Here is a 22,434-nt window from a genome sequence, read left to right on the forward strand (position 1 = left end):
TTGACTGCTCTTAATATGCGTTTGAGATGTGAATCAGGAAGTGCAAAGGAAGCTCAGAAACTAAGCACAGATAGCAACTCATCCAAAGGATGGGTAACTCAATACAGGATAATAAATGCAAAGTGCACTGGCCATTCTGGCAGTGATCAAAGATTACCTGTATCAACGTAGGCATCACAAAGCTCTACGGGCTAAGTATACCACAAACAAAAGGCATCAGGCTCATTCCTCCTCCCGATGAAAGCAGGGGTAATCTTTGTTCTCTTCATTGCAAACCTGTTCCAGATTATTCTTGAGGTCAATACCCGCAACCATCCTTCTGGTTAAAAACCATCTCACTACATCCTTGAACACGTGCTCTGGTCCTAACATAAGGTATGGGATTTCTTAAATCTTTTATTTTGGAGTTTCATCTAAGACCTCCTAACTCTAGAGTACATGCTGAACTACTGCACTTAGTTAAAAGGCTGTAAGGGCAGTGAGTTCCTGAGATGAACACCAAGAGTTCATCATAGCAGCATCTGTCTGGACAGCCTTCTGGCCCCGATAAGCAGAAGCCAGTAAAAAGTACAGCTAAGCCAAAGACATCCCATCCCAAAGGACAGCTGGAATTTCAGCAATACTATGATTGGAGACCCCTCAGGGGACCCAGAGCCTTGTCTACCATGGTGTACTATTCCCTGGGGAACAAATGTTGCGTGTTCTTCCTATTGTCCTATAGAGGAACTCTCATCTTTGAAGAATACTGGCTTCCTGTATTAAGTGAACATAGTTCCAGTAGCAACTAAAACTTCCCAGTAGGTTAACTTCTCTTAACCTTATCCTCAAGTGTAAAACATGCAAACTAGGAAGTGCTTCAAGTCAAATTACTGAATCAGATGGCCTACAATCTAATGTCTGTAGTTATGTATGTTGCTCAACTATCCTGTACTTACCGGACAGGCAGATTCTTTGAGGCATGTCGAAATCCACAGAAAATCTTTAAGATCTTAACACACTCGATTATCCATCGTAGTCCCCCCATCCCTCTCCCATTAACCCCCAAATTGAACAGTGATAAATACTCAGGAAACACTGGTAGGACACAGGCTGGCCCATCAATCCCACAGGCATGAGAAGCCAGGGAAAGAGTGGAGAGGATTCTTGGATGTAATAATAAAGGCATCTCAAGTTGGAACTTTCTATATAAAGACGATGGTCCCTGACTCCATTTTCAACATATTGAGCAGCTTGGGAGTGAAAGAGAGAAGAGGCAAAAGAATAATTTTTTTCAAAGTCACTGCTAATAACTACAGTGCCTGCTTGATAGGGTTGTGTAATAGAGCTGCAGCCATCCCCGACTGAGGGCACTTGATAGGTGACAAAAACCTGTGTCCCCTGATTCCTACGGGATATGCATCCTTCCCTCCATGCTGCCCCAAATACCTCCTCTGCTGCTCATCAGCTTGACACCACATCCCCATTCCACAGGAAACCATCCCTTCCCTGCTGCTTTCGTGGCCTAAATGACAGCCACAAGTGGTCCCTCTCCCAGTGCTTGAGCTCACCCAGAGCATAAACAATCGCTGGGCCCCAAAACACACAGAACCAGGATGGGCATTAAGGGGGCAGAGGTGAGGCTGAGCCCTGCCAAGGAGATGGGGTGATGTGAAGATAGCTGCTGAGATCACAGGTCTTCTTGGACTGATGCTTGATTTCTTCAAAGCACTATGCAGTCTTTCTTCTTTGAAACCGATTCCAGATGGATCTTCCATCCCTTCCCTTCTTCCCTTCTTGCCCCAAGCCCTCAGGCCCTCACCCCTACCTATCTCCCTTACCTAATAACTCTCATCAACTTGTATGACAGGAAATGCTGACTATCCCACACCTTACTCCCTATTTCCCTCTTAACTGTTTCTTAATAGATGAGAAGCCAAGACTCTAAAATCCCTTAAATACCAAAAGCAAAAGTACTAGAAGGGCTCATGCAGTTTGCTTGAGTTTTCAATCTATCCTGGGCCAGACAAGCCACCCACACCCAACCCATGGATCTCAGTGTTCACACACAGAAACTGATAGGGCCTCATCAGGCAATTAGTCTATTCAGCTCTAATACTCTATAGAATATGGATTTGTATTCCCTCTCTTAACCACACACCCCTTTCCTTGAGGCTGGGGAGGGGCACTGTCCACCCCAGGACAGCTCTGGTGTTAGCAGTGGCCCCAAAGAACTCAATCTCAAACATCTTCTGAGATGCACCAGTTCTTCTGATGCAGCAGCAGGTTGTCAACCATGGCAAAGTCTAATAATGCCAAGTGAGTCTTCATCCTACCACCCTGCTCCTTGGACCTAAAGGCACCTCCCAGATTCTGCCCCAAGCTATGTTACAGTTTGGTGTGAGGGGACATTAGGCATCCAACAGCAGGGTAAGTGTAAGTGATTACAGTTCCTGATATTTGGCATTCCTTGGGGGCCAGGGTAAAATAAGTGACTTCCTAGACAGACTAAACTAACTCAAAGGCACTGTGAAATGAGAGCTCACTAGTGATATGGTACAAGGCTAAAGATTAATGGGGGGAAACCTACAAAGGACTCCCTAAATTGCCCTGCTCACCCTCTTAGTAGGTCAGTTCAAAATTCCTCCTGTTGTGAACACTCATTTACTTAACAGCCAAGCTGCTACCAAACTAGCTCAGTCACCTGGGGTTAAAGCCTCATAGGCAGAAGCAGGGAGGTAAGGCACAGAGAATAAGCTAGAGTCTAAAAACAGAAGCCTTCAACAAGTAAGCCCGCCACACACAACCACCATTTTAAAGGTAAAAGGAGAAGTCTTAAAATGAGACAAATGAAAGACACCAAGAGGCACCAAGGGGCACTAACTCATTCTTCAGTGACTCCACAAAGCCCCTCACTTGTCTGGCTCAACACGGACCCCAAAAAGCCAGCACACCACTATAGCTGAATCACTGATGCTCCCGAGCTCCCAGGAGACAATGATGCCCAGAGACCATGATCCCTACACCCCATACCCCATTTATATTCCAAAAGAAGGATAAATGACCCCACACTCACCCCCATCTGCTTTGCTGAGAATTTTATGAGGATTTATTTATTGTATAAGCCTGCCAGCTTTCCCAGCCAGGTGGTTAAACTCTGAGTATGAAGGGTTGGAGAAGGTGGAGGTGAGAAGGACGATTTAAAAAAAAAAGAGAGAGTATTAGACTCAGATAAATGAAAGGGGGCAAGAAGGAATAAGTGCACATGCCAGGGGAAGGAGAGTGAAACAGCAATCTATGAGGGGCCTTGAATGTAGGGGCTAAGAGAGTAGACCCTGCAGTATGATCACCTGGGTACAAATCCCTGCTTTGCAAATGACTTGCTGTGTGACCCTTGACAGGTCACCTAGACTGTGTAAGCTGTAATTATCCCATCTGTAAAATTTGGGTAAGACTACTCACAGCACCTAAAGGAAAGGGTTACTGTATTAAATGCTTTAATACATGAACAGTGTCTAACACACAGGAATTACCCAATAAATGTTAGTTGCTTCTAAATCTGGGCTAAAGCAATCTGGGTCTATCAGTCACTTTGCTTTGCTGTTTCAGCCCTGACACAGGGATGCTATTCTCACTAGGGCCATGTGGCCAGGTAAGAAACTGTGCCTGGTCTAAGGACTTGCGCACATTACAACTGAAGTGACTCACACGTACGTGAATTAAGTATATTTAACTTCAACCTGAAAAAACTTGTGACCTAGAAATTCAGAAACTTCAAGGCCAAGTCAAGGCTGAAGGCCAATAAATAGAAAGAAAGCTTCTCAATCCCAAAGGAGTCCCTGGAAAAGGAGTAAAGCCTGACTTTCAAAAGGGCTGTAGTTAACAGTGGAGATGCAGGTCTGACACCCAAAGCCCACCCTCCTCCTACCCTGTCGAAGCAGGTGTCTGTCAGGGCAGTGAGCACTAGTAGCCCCAACCACCGCCACAGAAGTGTCTTTGAAGAACAGACGGTGATCAGTTCTCCCTCTGTGCACGGCCGTTTTCTTTCCTATTAAAAAAGAAAACTTATTGAGAAAAAACTGTCCTGTTGGGGAAGGCTAACTGCACTTCAGTTGAACTGAAGGTTTAACTGCTGAGAAACCACATATATCCCTTAGACAAATATATAAGTGCATACGGGTCATCTGTTCCCAAGCAAATATGGGGAAATTTTCACAGGTGTGAAGGTTAGCCATGCTTCTTTTCCTTTGAGAAATGTGAGCTAACTGAATCCCAAACAATTCAAAGCTTTCCTTGGAATGTAAAATGCCACAGACGGAGCCTTCAAATTCAAACTGTAACTTAAAAAGCATTCTGATCTTGTTAAAATTATTTTCTCTCCAATTCACACTCTGATTATCTGTACAATGTACATGATATTAACACCAATTATAATTTACTTATCAGAGGATGTGGGGAAGAGCATATCTGCAAGGCCCATGGTAGGTAATAATCAATAGGAACACAGACAGAGATATTCAGTTTAGGCACAGCAAAGCTCTGTTTTTAATGGATTTTCTTTAAACCAACCAATTGGACTATGCATTATAGTTTATAAATTATTCTGTAGTTTAAAGGAATAAAACTTTCCCCCTCTGACAGAAAGACAGCCCTTGTCCCAACAACATTAAAGATAATGAGATGGAATGATTGCTCACCTGACTTAACTCAGCAATCCTCCGTGGACGAGATGGGAAGTCAAATGGAGGCTGAAGACCTGAAGATAGAGGAGCCTGAATTTCCAAAGTTGAACCTGGACAGAAACATCTGGGGTAAAACAGTTGACTTGAAAGCAGGTTGGCTCCCAGGAGTCTCTCTGTCCGGGTAGCCAGATAAAGGGACCAAAAGGCAGATCTCTACTTGGGAAATCAATTGAGTAATTTGGAACAAGTCTCATTCTGAAGTGCTTCTTTGGGGTGGGGGGGGGGGGGAGGGATAAATTGGGAGATTGGGATTGACATACACACGCTACTATATATAAAATAGAGAACTAATAAGGACCTACTGTACAGCACAGGGAACTCTACTCAATACTCTTGTAATGGCCTATGTGGAAAAAGAATCTAAAAAAGAGTGGATATATGCATATGTATAATTGAGTCACTCTGCTGTACACCTGAAACTAACACAACATTGTAAATCAACTATACTCCAATAAAAATTTTTTTAAAAAATGCTTCTTCCATGGAGTGTGGTTAAATTATGAAAACGTGTGTATAATAAAGGTTGTTAGGATGGAGACATCACAAGAGGAAATACCAGAGAGGTCAAGGGTAATTAAGAAAGTCCAAAGATGACACTGTAGTATCCTGGGGCAATTAAGAGCTTAGGCTCTTCCATCATAAGACATGAGTTCAAAAAGGGAGTCTACAATTTACTGTCTGGCCATTCTTGGATGAGTTTTGAACTTCTCTTGGTTTGATAACCTGTCTTTGAAATGTAATAAAAATGATACTAACACCAGAGTTGGTGAGATTATTACATCAAGTAGAAGTAATTAGAACAATTCTAGGTTTGGCTATCTCTAAAATGAACCAACCTTGGGAGGAAATGGCCTTTATTAAAGGTCTTTTCTGTATGGTTCATTGTGTGTTTGAAAACCAGATGTGGAGATAAGTGTCATATCCAGGTGTTCTATTAGAAAGGTACCCCAGTTAATCCTAACACACCTATCCTATATACTCTTCTGATTGCCTCTACTTTGCTGGTCCAGCATTTAAACTTAAAAAAAAGGGCAAATCTTAAAGAGTTCCTGATCTTCCTAGGAGCACAGTTACCCCCGGACATTGAAAAGGACCTCAATTTACCTCCAACTAAAGCATCATTGATAAAGATAACGAGAGAGAACCTACAGAGCAGAGACTCTGAGGATGAACTGCTTGAGTCGCTCTGTGACATTTGGGGAGCAACATTACTGAGTTTAACTGACCTCAATTACGGCAGCTGAAAAAAACAAGGGATAATATTAGAATTTACTTCCTGACCATTAAAACTGGGTCAAAGCACACACAGAACAGTGTGTAACACTTACTATGTGCTCAGTTAATGTGAACTATTGTTATCAAAAGACTATTATAAAAGAAAAAGGATATTGTATAAAACCGACTGCTGTCTGTAATAGAACAAATAGATATGATTAAGAGGTATTTAAATGAGAAGGAATAGTTGTATTTGGTAGAAAGTGCTAGGAAAACAGATTGAAAGGTTAAAATAATCTTTCAACCATTAAAAGTGTTATCAACTAGTGAAAGTGAAAGGAACAGAGGCATCTCATAACATAGGACTGAAAAGAGGAAGGCAAAGGATGGTGGATGACAGCAGGGCACAGAGTGAGTATGTCTGTCAGAGGTGAGACTAAATTAAGTGTGAAGGGATGTAGGGATGTATGGACAACGTTTGCTTCTTGAATGTGGGTCTAATTACTTTACACTTGACTGTCTTCACATCAGCTAATCAAGAGGTGCAAAACAAACAAAAAATAATTGGGTCTCTAACAAGTTTATAATAAAAGAAATTATCAGGGAGATACGTACACAAAGATGTTTCTGTAAGTATGTTAACTGTACTGATATGTTCAAATTTTATTTTTAAAAAAACTTAAAATAATTCTAATGTCTAAAAAAGAGGTAGATGTTATACCAAAATATCATGGTCCAAATGAGATTAGTGTGTATTCATATTTAAAGACAGGAAAATGTTTTTGTTAATTTAAGAGCCACCTAAAAATGTTATCAGTATACATACATATACTAAAAAGAAATGTACCAAAAATCTGAGTGGTTCTGGATATTCTTCTTTTAATTGTGCTATGCTTTTTTACTTCAATTTTTTACAATGACTACCTATGCCTTTTATAATTTTTTAATACATTGTATAATGGGGGAAAGAAAATGATTCTTTGAGTGATAGATACATAGATTTGAACTTATTCCTCCCTAAAGAAGTTGACTAAACGTCCTCAGAAAATATGAAGAGAATAAGGAGAAAAGGAAAGTAAAGAGCAAATGTTCACGAAATAGATAGCAATTCTACACAAAATACTGACCTATATTAAAAATTATAGCTAAAAGAAAAATATATTTAAAATCACATAAAACTATTTACCCAATTAGTATTACTGTTCAATTTTAATCAAGGAAAATAGACACTGATGCCAAAGGTATCTCAACTAAAATAGGAAAATATTTTTGTTAATTTTTGGATAGCCTGTGCTGATATTAATATAGATGCCTAATAATTTCAACAGACCAAAGTTTTATCTTAATACTACAGAGCCAATTTCAAGATTTTTATTGCAAGAGTTAAATAATTCTCTACTGTACAGTTTACTATGAGCAATTTAATTAGCTTAATAAAATGTAGAAACAATTAACCAAAAACATTACATGCATGTTGTAGAGCAGGGCTATCCATTAGACAGTACACAAAATGTGTTTTATAAACAAAGTGTATATATAAACAAATATATACCAATATATGTTGTATAAAAACAAAACATGTCATATAAACAAACTGAATGCATAAATAAAGTGTGATATATACCTACACACACAATGAAAAATATCATTTGGCCATTAAAAAAAAGCAATGAAGTTCTGGTACATGCAACACTGATGAACCTTGAAGATATGCTAAGTAAAATAAACCACACACAAAAGGACAAATATTATACTGCTCCAATTATATGAGGTACCCATAATAGGCAAATTCACAGAGACCAAAAGTATACTTAGAGGTTACCAGGGGTTAAGGAGAGAGGGAATGTGACAAATGTACCATAGTAACTGATATAAAATGTTAATATAGGGGACCCTGAGTGGGGCATATATGAGAACTCTTTGTAACTTTGTGTACACCAAAAACTGTTCTAAAAACAAAAAGTTTATTTAAAAAAAAAATAACAAGAATGATGACATCCACCTCCCCCCAAATTTTACTCCATAAATAGGTCACCACACATTTTGATCTTTCCATGCACTAAAAATTAGACTTACTACAAATTCAATAAAGGAAATTGAATCAAGTTTATAATATCCTTGTTGAGGCCCCTGATGTGCAAGGAAAATTTGGGGATAACCTGTTTTGTGATATTGTGCTAAAATACAGGTTAAACAATCCACAGCCTTGTATTTTGAAGAAAATTAATTAAGCAAATATAAAAATGGTTAAGTAAAACATTTCTGGATGGGCAACTGAGAAGAACTTTAATAAAAATTGTTCATATTTTTACCAACTTTTGCAAAGATACCATCATATAGAAATCATATAAAAATACTCACACAAGGAAATATGGATCATGTTTTCACTTCAACATTATTTGTGAAAGGAACAAAAGGCTTTAAAGTAATCTGTTAAATAAATTATATTATGCATAAATTTTAATTTCAAACTAACAGCCAAATATTCTGATGTATAGTTCAGAGTCACATGTTAAGTGCCAAAATTGATAATTTTTAGAACATAAAATTGAATGACTTGTGTATGACAAGGGGTCCTGTTTGAGGCATGCAAAGACACAAGGCAAGACAGAGGACTCTATGAATATGGCAGTCATGAAACATACCATAAATATTACTTTGATAAGACTATCTCAACCAAGAACAATAGCAATGTGCAGCAATAGGCATGCAAGAAAGCACAGATCACGAAATATTATAGTACTTTTTCTGCTTTAGCTCTTCTATTATGCTATGTGTACGCTGATTAAAATCACCCTGCATATTAATTTTAACATGTAAAATTTCCTGTTATAAAGCCCATGTATATATATATACACCATACAACATCTTTACGGTACACCTGGCAGGAAAAAAAAGTATAAAAGCAGCTGGGAAAAACAAAAACCCTGGGTAGAACTGACACAAAATAGAATAATGAAAAAAATTCAGATGGAGACTACTCTAGTAAATTGTTAAAGTGGGAAAGTCAAGAGCCATGATGAACAGTCATTGACACAAATATTATGTAGAACCAAGAAATTCAGAGTATATGGAATGGTGTCAAATAAATGAATCTAAATATGGACAGGCAGCAAGTGGGCACAGCAAATAGTAACATAATACTTACACAATCAAAATAATTCCATACTGTCACAGAAAAGACAGTTAATGGACTCACACACCAGTGAGTCCAGAAGCAGACCCAAATAAATTATGAAATTTAGTATTTGACAAGATGTAATTTTAAATGAGTGAGCAAAAGATGAATTTTCAATAAATAGTACTGGGCAACTGGCTAGCCTTTTAAAATAGAATGTGAGATCATTATATGACTACTGACATCAAAATAAGATCTAAATGGAACAATGATTTTGATTATATTATAAAAATACTAAAAAGTTCAACTTGTAGGGCTGCTCATGTGATGTTTTTTTCCTCTGGCCTAACCATGTGGTACTTATATTCACAGATTTCCTAAAATTGAATCATCCTTGCATGGCTGGCATGAACACTACTTGCTTGTATACTAGTCATGAATTTGCTCCTGGATTCTGCTCACCAAGTTTATATTTAGGTTATTTGCTTATACACTTGACCCTTGAACACCGCTAGGGTTAGGGGTACTGACACCCCCACGCAGTCAAAACTCCACACACAACTTTACAGTCAGCCCTCCATACCTGGGGTTCCGCATCGAAGGATTCAACCAACCGGGGATTGTGTAGTATAGAACGTATTTATTGAAAAACTAAATACTCGTATATAAGTGGGCCCTGGCAGTTCAAACCCCTGTTGTTCCAAGGATCAACAGTATATCACTGTCAGAGACTGGTCCACAGATCTATTTTTATCAGGCTATTGTTTCTACAATATGCTGACTTTATAACAAGAGTATCAACTTATACATGCAGAGACTATCTCTGAAAAATTACACATGAAATCAGCAACAGTACTTGTATCTGGGAAGAAGGAAGATTGAGGATTAGGAACCAGGGGTGGAAAGGCAACTTTTAACTACATCCACTTTAGTACAAACTGAACTATTTACTATTTGCATGTATCATTGTTTTTTGAAAAAAACTATTATAATCTGTGAGTGACAGTAAAACTGGAACATTTTCAAAGGGCAATCTAGCAACCTAATGAATCAAATTATTAAATGTGCATATTCTCTTTACTCAAATTATCATACAGAATTACTAGTGCAAGTACCCCAAAACAAGTGTACAAGATACAGAAAAATATAAATGACATGTAACACACTGTTTGCATTTAGGAGGTGACACATATGGTATTGTAGACATACTGGTATTATAGTCATACCAATGTTTATTCAACATTTAATGAGCACCTACTAAGTGCCAGGCAGTTTTAAGAGATGGAATCACAGCATTCTAAAAGGACAAAAATGCTTGGTCTACAAAGACACAAACCCTGTATATATCAGCAAAGAGCTTACTTATCAGCAGCAACAACCAAATTGCCACTAGGCTGCCAATCAATCAGGGATTATAGGGAAATATACCAATGCAAGATGGCAGGCCACCTTATGATATTCAACCTAACCTGAGTTGAAAGTATTAATGCTTAGCAGACTCCTACAAATTCTACAATATACCTTTGAGTTCCATGACTTTGGTAGAAATTCACTGGTTTTAAAGATGTTCATACAACCTGTTGGAAGTAGATATATCTACACCCTACATTACAATGTAATTTCAGACCCAGGGTGCAATGCTTGTATCATATGATATACCAACTGTTCAATCCCAGGTACTGACAGACATATCATGTAATCTCTCAACTAGAAAATAACAGAGCCAAAAGTATCAAACTACCAATTATAGATCAGTCACTAAAGTTACTATAAGATATACTGACCCCTTGGGCTTGGATCACAATATTTGGTCTAACATCAGAGGGAACATTCTGGGTCAAAGGAACCCCCCAAGCAGAACTTAAGCCAGACACTTAACACTACTTCAACAGATTTTTAAGTTTCTACAAAGTGAAAATAAACTGGAAATTATGCCAGGCTGCCAAGGTATCATGATTCCAAGAGAAAGGAATGGGTGATGATCAACAACATGGAATTTAAAAATGACAAAATTTATCTAGAGACATCATGAAAAAGGCTGCATTTATGACTGACATGATTCCTGACCCAGAATTACAAAAATTTTAGCAAGAACGCCTAATGGACAAAAGTAGGTCCCTTGGAACCTCTAATAATTGGAATTTAAGCCCCTTGGTGGCAATATATTGATATATATGGTGGTTAAGTCCACTGCAAAAATACCAAAAGTCCTTCAGAGAACAAGATCTACCAATGTTAGCTTGGTTACTTGGCCCCAAATATGGGTTCTGCCTTAGGGTGCAACTTTGGTGATAAAATTCCCCTGAAATCCAATGTTGCAAAGTCCTCCTCCTCTCCCCTCCTATCATCACCTCTACTGTTAGGCAACCTTCCTTCCTACGTACCTTGTACTTAACTCTATTATACTTCCCCTAGCTTATTGATCTCCCAGAGAAAACCTAGAACCTACTGCATGTATAAATTATGTACAGTATCCATGCATGGTACAGGAGGCATTTAATGTGTACAAGTTGAATAAAAAGCTTATCAAGAGGAAAAATGAGTGAACATAGCTTTTTTTTTAAAAAAAGAAAACCTCTTATTAAAACAGTTTTTCCTCAAGTCCATTCTCTAGTAGGTCTGTGTCTTTATTCCCGTCTTGCCCCTAGATTCTTCATGACTTTTTTTTTTTTTCTTAGATTCCATATATATGTGTTAGCATACGGTATTTGTTTTTCTTTTTCTGACTTACTTCACTCTGTATGACAGAGGGGGAAGGGTAAGCTGTGACAAAGTGAGAGAGTGGCATGGACATATATACACTACCAAACGTAAAATAGATAGCTAGTGGGAAGCAGCCGCATAGCACAGGGAGATCAGCTCGGTGCTTTGTGACCACCTAGAGGGGTGGGATAGGGAGGGTGGGAGGGAGGGAGACACAAGAGGGAAGAGATATGGGAACATATGTATATATATAACTGATTCACTTTGTTATAAAGCAGAAACTAACACACCAATGTAAAGCAATTATACTCCAATAAAGATGTTAAAAAAAAAAGATTTAAAAAAAAACTAAAAACATAGTTTAAAGACCAGCATGTAAAAGAAATCAACAGATCAGCGAACACAATATACCTTAGAAATATACACAATATATATATACAACATTACAGTGAAAATTAAAGGTGTATCTTGTCACCAGAACCTTCCAAACCTATCAATTCTGCTACCTTCCCCCTCTCTATATAAAAAATTATATATAGAAAATTCTTGCTCTCATCCCTGGATACACCTGCCCCATTCTCCCAACACCTACAGGTAACCACTTTTATATAATCTGTTATTTTTTTTAACATAAGTGAACATTGTACATTTCACTTTTTCACTTAACAATATATCACTGCAGAGACTGCTTCCTCATGTGTTTTTACAGCAACCTAGTATTCCACACTCACGGGCTCCTGGGTTGTTTCCAATCTTTTACTATTATAAAACCGTCTGCAATGTTACATATGCAATTTGTTTCACATGTGCAGATACACAGGATCACTGGATCAAAGAATAAAGGCAACTATAGTTTTGATAAATACCTCCAAAGTGCCCTCCATAAGTATTATACTACTTTGTACTCTAACAAACATTCTATAAATGTCAGTTTTCCCATAGTCCTTCCAGTAAAGTTCTCAAGTATTAACTTTCTCTGTAGTTTTGTTTTGCATTTCTCTTATAAGTGAGCTTGAGCATTCTTTCATAGGTTTAAGTGTCGTTTTTCTGTGAACTGTCTCTGTTCATGCCCACTGCTCATTTTAAACTGTGGTCTTTTGGTTTTCTTTATTTAGAATCTTTTTATACATTAATGGAGATTAGCACTAAGTAATACATGTTGCATATATTTTCCAAGTTTCTCATTTTCTTTTGACTTCATTTAGTGTTTTTGACATGAGGTATTTTATTATGTTAGCTGCGCTTATGAATCATTTTATGGCTTCTATGTTTGAAGACATAGAAAGATAAAGATGTTTTTACAAATCAGTGAGCAAAGAATGGATTAACTAACAAATAGAATAACCAAACAATTGGGAGAGAGAAAAAAGTAAATCCTTTCCACTTAAAAAAAAAAAAAAAAAAGATTAATTAAGGATTGCAAGATTTTGACAGAATAAGAAAAAATACATAAACAAATATACTGATTTAGTCTTGAGATTTAGAATTCCTTTCTAAAAGTAAATCCAAAGTCAAACATTTTTTAATACATTAAACTCGATTAAATTTTATATCATGACATTTATCAATCTTCCATATTAAGAATTTTGCTTTTGGTATTAGGAAAAGCATTGATATCCTTAATATTTTAAGCACTCTTTAAAGAGAAACATTTTAATGTTGTTTTAGAAGTGCTTTCCATTGTAATAAGCCTCTCTTCCCTTGGCTCCTAAGTGAAACTTCTCTGCAGTAGTCTACTACTGTTAATTCCCAACCTAGCCTAGGAAAGAGCCAGTCAGGACGACAGGCTGACAATTTACATGCGCGCAAGTTTTAAATATGCATAACGAAGTGAGAGCTAGAACTGGATCTCTAAGGATTCATGCAGAAGCATAAACTATGAGTAAGCAGAAGCTCCAGTGTAGAGAAGGATGTAAAAGGTCAAAGGAAAGAGCAAAACAATCAGAGGTAAGGTAATGATAGAGCAGAAATGCAGAACAGGGGAAATCCCTGGCGGTCCAGTGGTCAGGACTCCACGCTTTCACTGCCGAGGGCCTGGGTTTGATCCGTGGTCGGGGAACTAAGATCCCACCCACAAGCCACCAAAAAAAAAAAAGAGCAGAACATGGCCCATAAATAAAAACAAACCCATAAAGGGTTTCTCCTGATGCCTCCATTTCCTGGTGGCCTTCTAGTTACCATGCCAGAGGCACAGCCACTCACCAGTTCCTTTGGTGGGTTTCCAGTAAAATTCTTACCTCCCTTACTGCTCACGATCCCTTGTAACCTTGCAAATTATCATCCCCTCATGGGATCTATCATTTGCGCTCTTCATAACAAAACACTTTACAAAACTAGAGATAAAATATAAAAATGTTTAATATGAATTTGGTCTTTGTCCTCTGTTGGAAGCACAGATCTCAAAAGCGTGTGTGATGGAGTGTGCTTTTGTTATTTACAAGAAGTCCATTTTGAGCATACTTGAGTTTATGCTAACGACGTGACTCAAGATAGGCTTAGTTGCCAGAAAGACCAAGCATATTAGTAGAAGATTGGAACTTTCAGCCCTATCCTCTAGACCTTCAAAGAGAGGAGAGGGGCTGGAGACTGAACTTAACCAAGTGACCAATGATAAAACCCCAATAAAACTCTAGAAACCCAGAGCTCAAGGAGCTTCCTGGTTGGTGAACACTTTGATGTGCCAGGAAGGTGACATATCCTGAGTCCAAGGGGTGAGAGAATGGAAGCTCCTTATCCAGGGTCCTCCCAGACTTTGTCCTATGTATCTTTTTCATTTGGCTGCTCCTGAGTTGTATCCTTTATAATAAAACTGTAATGGTAAGTATAGCACTTTCAGGGAGTTCTAGAAATTATTCTAGCAAATTAACAAACCCAAGATGGTCACAGGAATCCCTGAATTTAGCTGATTGGTCAGTATAGGTTGCCCTAAGATTTACTAAAGGGAAGGCAGTCTTCAGGAAGATGTTGCCCTTAACTTGTGGGATCTGGTATTAACCTGGGGTAGTTAGCATCAGAATTGAAGCCAGGTGGTGTCAGAGACCAGGTGTCATAACAGTATCAATCTCTCACTGTCAACCTACCAACTATTTATTTTTTCCAACATAGTATATTTTCACTAAGAAAAAAAATCAAACCAAAACACCCCATAAAAAATAATAATTACTTATGTAAACCTGTCTCAAAAGATAACCAATGTGAACATTTTGGTGTCTTAATAGACTTCCACATTTTTACTTTTGATGCAGGAAAATGCATCAAAGGGGTTACAGCAATTTCTTCAATTTCTGATAAGGGAGAAAAATAGTATTACCTGAATCGAATTATGCCCAGATAGTACAATCAATCTGCTTTTAAATCTTCTCAAATGGAGAGGCCTGTTACTTTAAACTAACTTTCAGTTTTTTAATTAAATTCATGTGAAACCGTAGAACAAAACTTTAATATTCCCTTGGACTTCTTTCTTAAAGAATGGTTCCTTGAAGGTCAATTTCCTAATTAATGTGTGGGGAAGGAATGACACCCAAAATTTTAAATTAACACACTTCTCTCAGTTAACTATTTGCAACAGTGTAAGGAGGAAAAAAGGAAAAAATAGCCAGTATATCAAAGATTTTGTTAAAAATACTTTACAAGTTAAGCTTAAGTCACTCTTTGACATAACCTAAAAGGCTCCCCAAAAAATTTTTACATGCCCCAAACAGAACAGAAATCATGTATTTAAACTCACTCTTATCACCTTAAGCAGGACCTGAATGTGATCAATCATAGAATGCTATAATTTTGATCTATTATTATACATTCAACCCATGTACACAGGAAAGAGTTAACATAGCAGGCCTAAGACTACTATCCTCATAAAGACCTGCTTGCAAGGTTGGCCCTTGGCTGGCATCAGGAAACTTTACTGGTAAACAGTTCCCTGCACTGATAGAAAACTTTCCCTAACTGATAAGGGTGGCTCACTGTGCCTAAATTGCTTATATAAATAATGTGGATCACGCTGAATACCTACTTTCCTTCTGGAAGTCTGATATCTTGGTATGTGCTAAGCAGAAAGTGCCTACATGACCAGCCCACAATAAAGGCCTTGGTTGCTGAGTCTCTTAACAGGTTTCCCTGGCAGAAACATTGCACACGTGCTGCTGTATTTTTATTGCAAGGGGATGCTCTGTGCGAATGCTCATGGGAAGGAGAAAGCAGATGGAAGCCTGCACAGGGACTTCTCCAAACTCCACATGTGTCTTTTTCTTTATGCTAACTTTAGAAAGGCTATGTATCCTTACTATGTTAGCCTTAAGTAAAACTATATGCTGAGTCCTGTGATCCAGTGACACCCCCACATACCATCCATTTTTTGATATTAAGTAGCCAAATCATATAGGCCACCTTTGTTTTCCTTGAAGTTTCAAAATGCATTTTTACAACCACAATTAAATATATATTTACATTATAACAATTAGATGGTTTTGGTTATAATTATCCTTACTGTCACATTTTTTAAATCACTGGATTAGAACTGTCAATAAATGAGGTTACAACTATCATAAAACTTACAACTTAGCAACTACTTCTGACCTAGAACAAAATGTTAAGCTGGTTTTTAAACAAAACAATGCATTTTCTGAACTAGGCAAGGTTGTTTTTTTTTTGGAGAGGGCACTTTACTCCCCCCAAAAAGAAAAAAAAAGTACATTTGTTTCCCAAACTTGTTCCCAGCAAGAAATTTTTCTTCTTAGTGATGCAGAAGTTCTTTTTAGATATTAAGCTGTTACTCTGAGTTAAAATATTTTATATCCTACCTTTAGTTAATGACATTTCTATCAAGTTCCAGGCTACTAAAAGCAGGCACGCACACTTTTCAATTACAAATACTTCGTGCAATTCTCCCTAGTTGGATGTATTCAAGGAGTGTAAAAATCCTTTGGTGGCCCATTGTAGCCAACTTCCAACAACTGTGCCTCAGGAACAAGACAAAACATATACATGCTGCTATCTCTGAACTGACTAAAGTAATTCTCTAGGTAAATTAGAAAATGAGGGAGTTTCTCCTAACAAACTGTAACCACTGATTTTTATCATATTCTCTAATATTTCTTCAAATGCATACTTATGCTCATGCCTGCTGCCAGGAACATGTCAACACTATCAGTCTTTTGTTAGGCTCTTTTCCATGGAAACAAACCAGGCTTAAGGGCCCTGAGAGCATTCACTGCAGCTTCTGTGACTAAAAATTATGGTTGGTAAGGAAATGATGAGTCAACTGTGCAAAGATAAATTACAAGGGCATTCATCATAGCTGACATATAATGAGAGGTAAATAATCTTCAACATGCCAATTTAATTTACTACAAGAAACATACCCATCTATGTAACCAGAATACTTGTTTCCACATGAGGAGCATATGCTTTTCTTGTAGCCAAATTGTAATCATGAAATTGCTTAATCAGCACAGAATCTGAACAGGTGGCACATTTAGATAAAATAAATGCTCAATAACAAAGACAGCCCAACATTGAAGTCTATACACCATACAGTGGTTTTAGATGAATGATGGGATTATAGTTTATCTTGACTGCACTCTTCATATCCTTGTATTATTTGAATTGCTTACTATAAGTACCTCTTTATAACCAGGAAAAATAGCACTTCCATTTTGAAATAAGCTAGGAAAAATAAAGTTATTAAAATTAATAGAAAATTGTGGCTACATATGGCATAAAATACCTAAGGAGTAACATAAGAAATACTGGGGGGATCTACATGATGAAAATTATGATTATTAGGACATAAAAAGACTTGACTAAATGTCTCTAGAAGAGGAGAAGAAATGTTACAAGCAAGTTAATTCTGACCAAATGAATTTATAAATCAAATGCTACTATGATAAATATCCCTAAATGAATTTTTTTAGATGAAGTAGAATTTTACAAAGTAATGTTTTTTAAATTTTTTAATTAATTTATTATTTTTTTTTTGGCTGCATTGGGTCTTCACATTGCTGCGTGCGGGCTTTCTCTAGTTGCGCCGAGCAGGGGCTACTCTTCGTTGTGGTGCGCGGGCTTCTCATTGCGGTGGCTTCTCTTGTTGCGGAGTACGGGCTCTAGGCGCGTGGGCTTCGGTAGCTGTAACACACGGACTCAGTAGTTGGGGCTCGCGGGCTCTAGAGCGCAGGCTCAGTAGTTGTGGCGCACGGGCTTAGCTGCTCCGCGGTATGTGGGATCTTCCCGGACTAGGCCTTGAACCCGTGTCCCCTGCATTGGCAGGCGGATTCTTAACCACTGCGCCACCAGGGAAGTCCCCAAAGTAATTCTTATATTCAAGTTAATGATGAATTGGAGAACAGTAGCTAAGAAGATATTGAGAAAGAATAAACAAGAAATTTTACTATGAACAAGGAAGGAACAGACCAGGGGTCAGCAAACTACAGCCAATGGGTCAAATCTGGCTGCAGACAGATCTTGCATTCACTGTCTCTGGTTGACTCCCTGAGTGAATAGTTGCAACAGAGACTCTGTGGCCTACAAGCCTCATATATTTGCTATCTGGAATTTTACAGAAAATGTTTGCCAACCCTTGCAATAGACACTTTAATTTTGGTGTCATGCCATAGGCTCTTCTCTAAGGGAGCTCACTAAGACCAAGAGAAGGCAAATTTACGAGGTAATACAATCCATGAATATCACAAGTAAGCAGAAGCTGGCAGGTAGAGAAATAAAGGTTGGGGAAGCCAGTTAAGAGCAAAGGAGGACTTCCCTGGCAGTCCAGTGGTTAAGACTCTGCACTTCCACTGCAGGGGGCACGGGTTCGATCCCAGGTCGGGGAACTAAGATCCCACATGCAGTGCAGCCAAAAAAAAAAATAAAAGCAAAAGAAGCATGAAGGAACTTTAAAAATACTGATGCCTGTGGCGATTAAATCACAATATCTCACCCTGGTTTATTTTTAAAGTTCCTCAGTTGATTCTAATGTACAGCTCTGATAGAGAGCCACTGAGCTAGAAGGAACAGCAAATGCACAGTGGCTGAGTGATGTCAGTGGTGTAGCACAAGAGTAATGAATCAAAAATACCTGCTGTTAAGGTGCCCAGAGCTGCTCAAATCCAGTTCCCATACTCAATATTGTTCCTATATTTAGATTCCCATTATAGCCCCATTTTCCACATTGTTCAACATATTTATATAAAATAAACCCCTATTAATGAGGCAGGCTGAGTGATTCTTCATTTCTTGAGACCAAAAGAGCCAATTTTGTATAGAAATTTGTATCAGAAATACAGTTGCATGAAAACAGACCCCCAGGAGAAATATAAAACATTTGGAATTGTTAGGGTAAGACTGTAGGGTAGAAAATCATATACAATCCCCTCCAGATACCAGGATGCAAAGTTTTTTTTTTACAAGTCCAGGTTATGTTGTGGCAAAGCCACTAATTACACAATTGCCTTTGTGACTGATACATACAGCCACTTAAGGTGAAGCACTGAGGCTATTGGTAGTGGTTGTATTATAGCAACAACAAAAAAATAAGCAGAGCAGGGTTTGGCAGTTATTTCTCTTCTGACAATGATGTGCAAATTCCAACATAACCATGAGGTGCTGACCCTGGAAAGCATGATTTTATCTCTCTTATAGCTAGACATGGTGCTCAGTTACCATTCCAACAGGCATGGAATAACATGGATCAGACCATAGGTTCCCAAGCTTGAGAACCACTGGACTACATGTGTCCAGTGTTCAGGTTCCTACAAATGTACACCCGCATCCTTCTAAAGATCACCACCCTATCTATTGTCACAGCTGCAGCACAGCCCTTAATGACCAGCTTTTGTTTCACACTATCTAGTACTACATCCTCTCCAATGAGCACGACTGTCGGGACCAATCCATACATTGCCAGCATGTCTAAGCATGAAAAAGCACTGCACAAGTAAAGATAAACTAGGCCAATTAGATTCTCACTCTTTTTAATTTGAGTAGAAACAATGAAAACTAGGTCATTACCAGTAAAAGCTGAAGCTGAAAGCCTCATTGAAGTAGTGGCAAAGCCAGTCATGAGGAAGAAAAAAAAAAGTAGAGAGGAAGAGAATAGCTGAACAAATAACTGATTTAATTCAAGTCAACGGCACAATGGAAAAGGCCTAGATGTGCTTAAGCCCTAGAGCCACCACAGATGCAATTCCATACCACACTGCTCTTAAGATTTCTATGAAATCCTATCTTCCTCACTGTGTGTATCTTACTACGTGTACCTATTTGATAAATGTCTATTTCTTGAGCTAATCCTGTGTCTTATTTCTTGAAACCAGAAAACCTATGTAATTTAGAAAATAATGTAGAGTTGGGCTACATAAACAGAACTTTGGCAGGAAGTAAAATATTTAGACCTGGTTATGACTTGGTGGTGGGGCAGAGAACAGACACACCCTACCACAACCCAGGCTAGAAGGTTAAGGGCCTACAGGAACTGCAGCCAAGTTACTGTCACAGGACCACACATCCAATGAAGGTAACTTGTGGCACACTCGCAACAGAGAAAACTGAAGTGGCCAAGAAGATCAGACAAGTGGATGCTTCTAAAATTGGCAGGGAAATTTCTAAAGTGGCCTCATGACATCAGACTATAGCATCTGGCCGTGACTTAGTTACTCTCCAACATTTCTGCTTAAGTAAGAGCTGGAAAAGTATAAACAGAAGCATCTTTAGAAATGAGAAAATGAGATGAGGGGCATATGTGATTAGTGGTCAAGATGTAGAAATGCAATACAAACACACCTGAATCAAATCGTGGCTACACTCACAGTCTCATCTAAGGCAAACTGTCCCACTCATAGTTCTGGAGATGAGGCAGTTTGAGAGAGCAATGAATTTTAGAATATGACCTGTCCTGTCACCCAAAGCTGAATGCACCAGGTGTGGGACACACTACCTAAGTGCTGTGTCATTGCAGGACTCAGAAACTGACTACCCCAGCAGGGCGTGAGCTAAGCCATTTAAATCCTTGCATTGAGGAATAAAGTTTGTGAAATACAAAAAGAGTGAGGCCCATAGCAGAGGGAGCTGAATATTAAATGACAGCGCTGGGAAACATGAGATACAGTCAAGGACACCAGAGCAATAAGCAAGGTTTAGTGATGAATAACTGAAAATTTATGAGGAAGCAGAATATAAACAAAGCTAGGAAGTAAACTAAAGCTTGAGTAGATAATGAGGAAGGCAAAAAAGCAGAGAAAAGGAGGAATGAAGACATGTGATATATGGCATAAGGTCAGTTAATAGTACTATAGTGAATACTGAAAATTTGCTAAGAGAATAGATTGCAGGTACTCTCATCACAAAAAAATAGGTAACTAGGTGAGAAGAAAGTTAATTAGTTTGACGGTTGACTATAGTAATCATTTCACTATGTATATCAAATCATCAAGTTGTATACCTTAAATATATAGAATTTTTATTTTAAAAAAAGATGTTAAAGGTGGCATACTAGATGAATGATACAAACCCCTGTTGCTTGCATCTATCTTGGAACCGTTTCCAATCCTCAAACCATTTTCCTCAGAGAGGAAACTGAATTTCATTTTCTTTATTTTTTAACTGTCTTATTCAAATACTGGATTTTCTTTATTTGGACTCTTATGAAACCTTTGTCTACCTTAGAGGCTGGCCATGCATAGCCATGGGTGGTCCAAATTGCCTGGCTGACCCAAGAGAGGTCCGTTTCTTGAAAATAAAAGAACCTACAATACCAGAAATTGCTAACAGAATTCCAGGCATAACTGAAGCTCACCAAGAATGTGAGTTTGCTCGATTTGGTTAGGGTGTCACAGTAGGGGATAAGGAAGTGAGAATCCCCCCACATATTAGAACAGAATGATAATAGCCACTAGGAGGCCATGACAGAGCTGCTAATTAGGCATTTAAAGCCATCAAAGATGATGCTGTGAGGGATCTGGCAACTGTTGCAATACAGCAACTTTCCAAGTTTTTCTTTAATGGCCAGGTAGTAAATGTTTTAGGTTTTGCAGGCCATATGGTCTGTGTCACAACTACTTTGCCACTGTAGCATAAAAGCAGCCATAGACAATACATAAATGAATGTGTGGCTGTGTTCCAATAAAACTGAAATCTGATTTTTGTATAATTTTCACAGGTTATAACATTATTCTCCTTTTGATTTTTTTCAACCATTAAAAAATGTAAACACCATTCTCCACTCATAGGCTGTATATATATATATAAAAAAAAAAAAGCGGTGGGCCACGTTTGGCCCGTGGGCCATAGCTTGATATATAGAAATGGAAGGTTTTATCAAAGACGGTCATGCAAGTATTTTTTAACTTGATTATGTTTGACATACTCAAGGATATTCTGATGACTGTGTAAACTTTCTGTCTAATGGGCTACTCCTGTTCTTTTTTTTAAACCGTCTTAACCATTTTTAAGTGCACAGTTCAGTAGCATTAATCATATTCATGTTGCTGAGCAACAAATCTCCAGAAATTTTTCATCTTGCAAAATTCAAACTCTATACCCACTAAACAACAACTCCTCATTCTCCCCCTCCCCTCAAGCCCCTGGCAATCACCAGATTTTCAAGAAACACTGTGTGAGCCAAAGGAGACCTGTCTACAGGAAGGATTTAGCTCAGAGGATGCCAGCTTACTCACACTATTTCACTCAGTG

Source organism: Eschrichtius robustus, chromosome X (genome assembly GCF_028021215.1).
Source record: "Eschrichtius robustus isolate mEscRob2 chromosome X, mEscRob2.pri, whole genome shotgun sequence".
NCBI lineage: Eukaryota > Metazoa > Chordata > Mammalia > Artiodactyla > Eschrichtiidae > Eschrichtius > Eschrichtius robustus.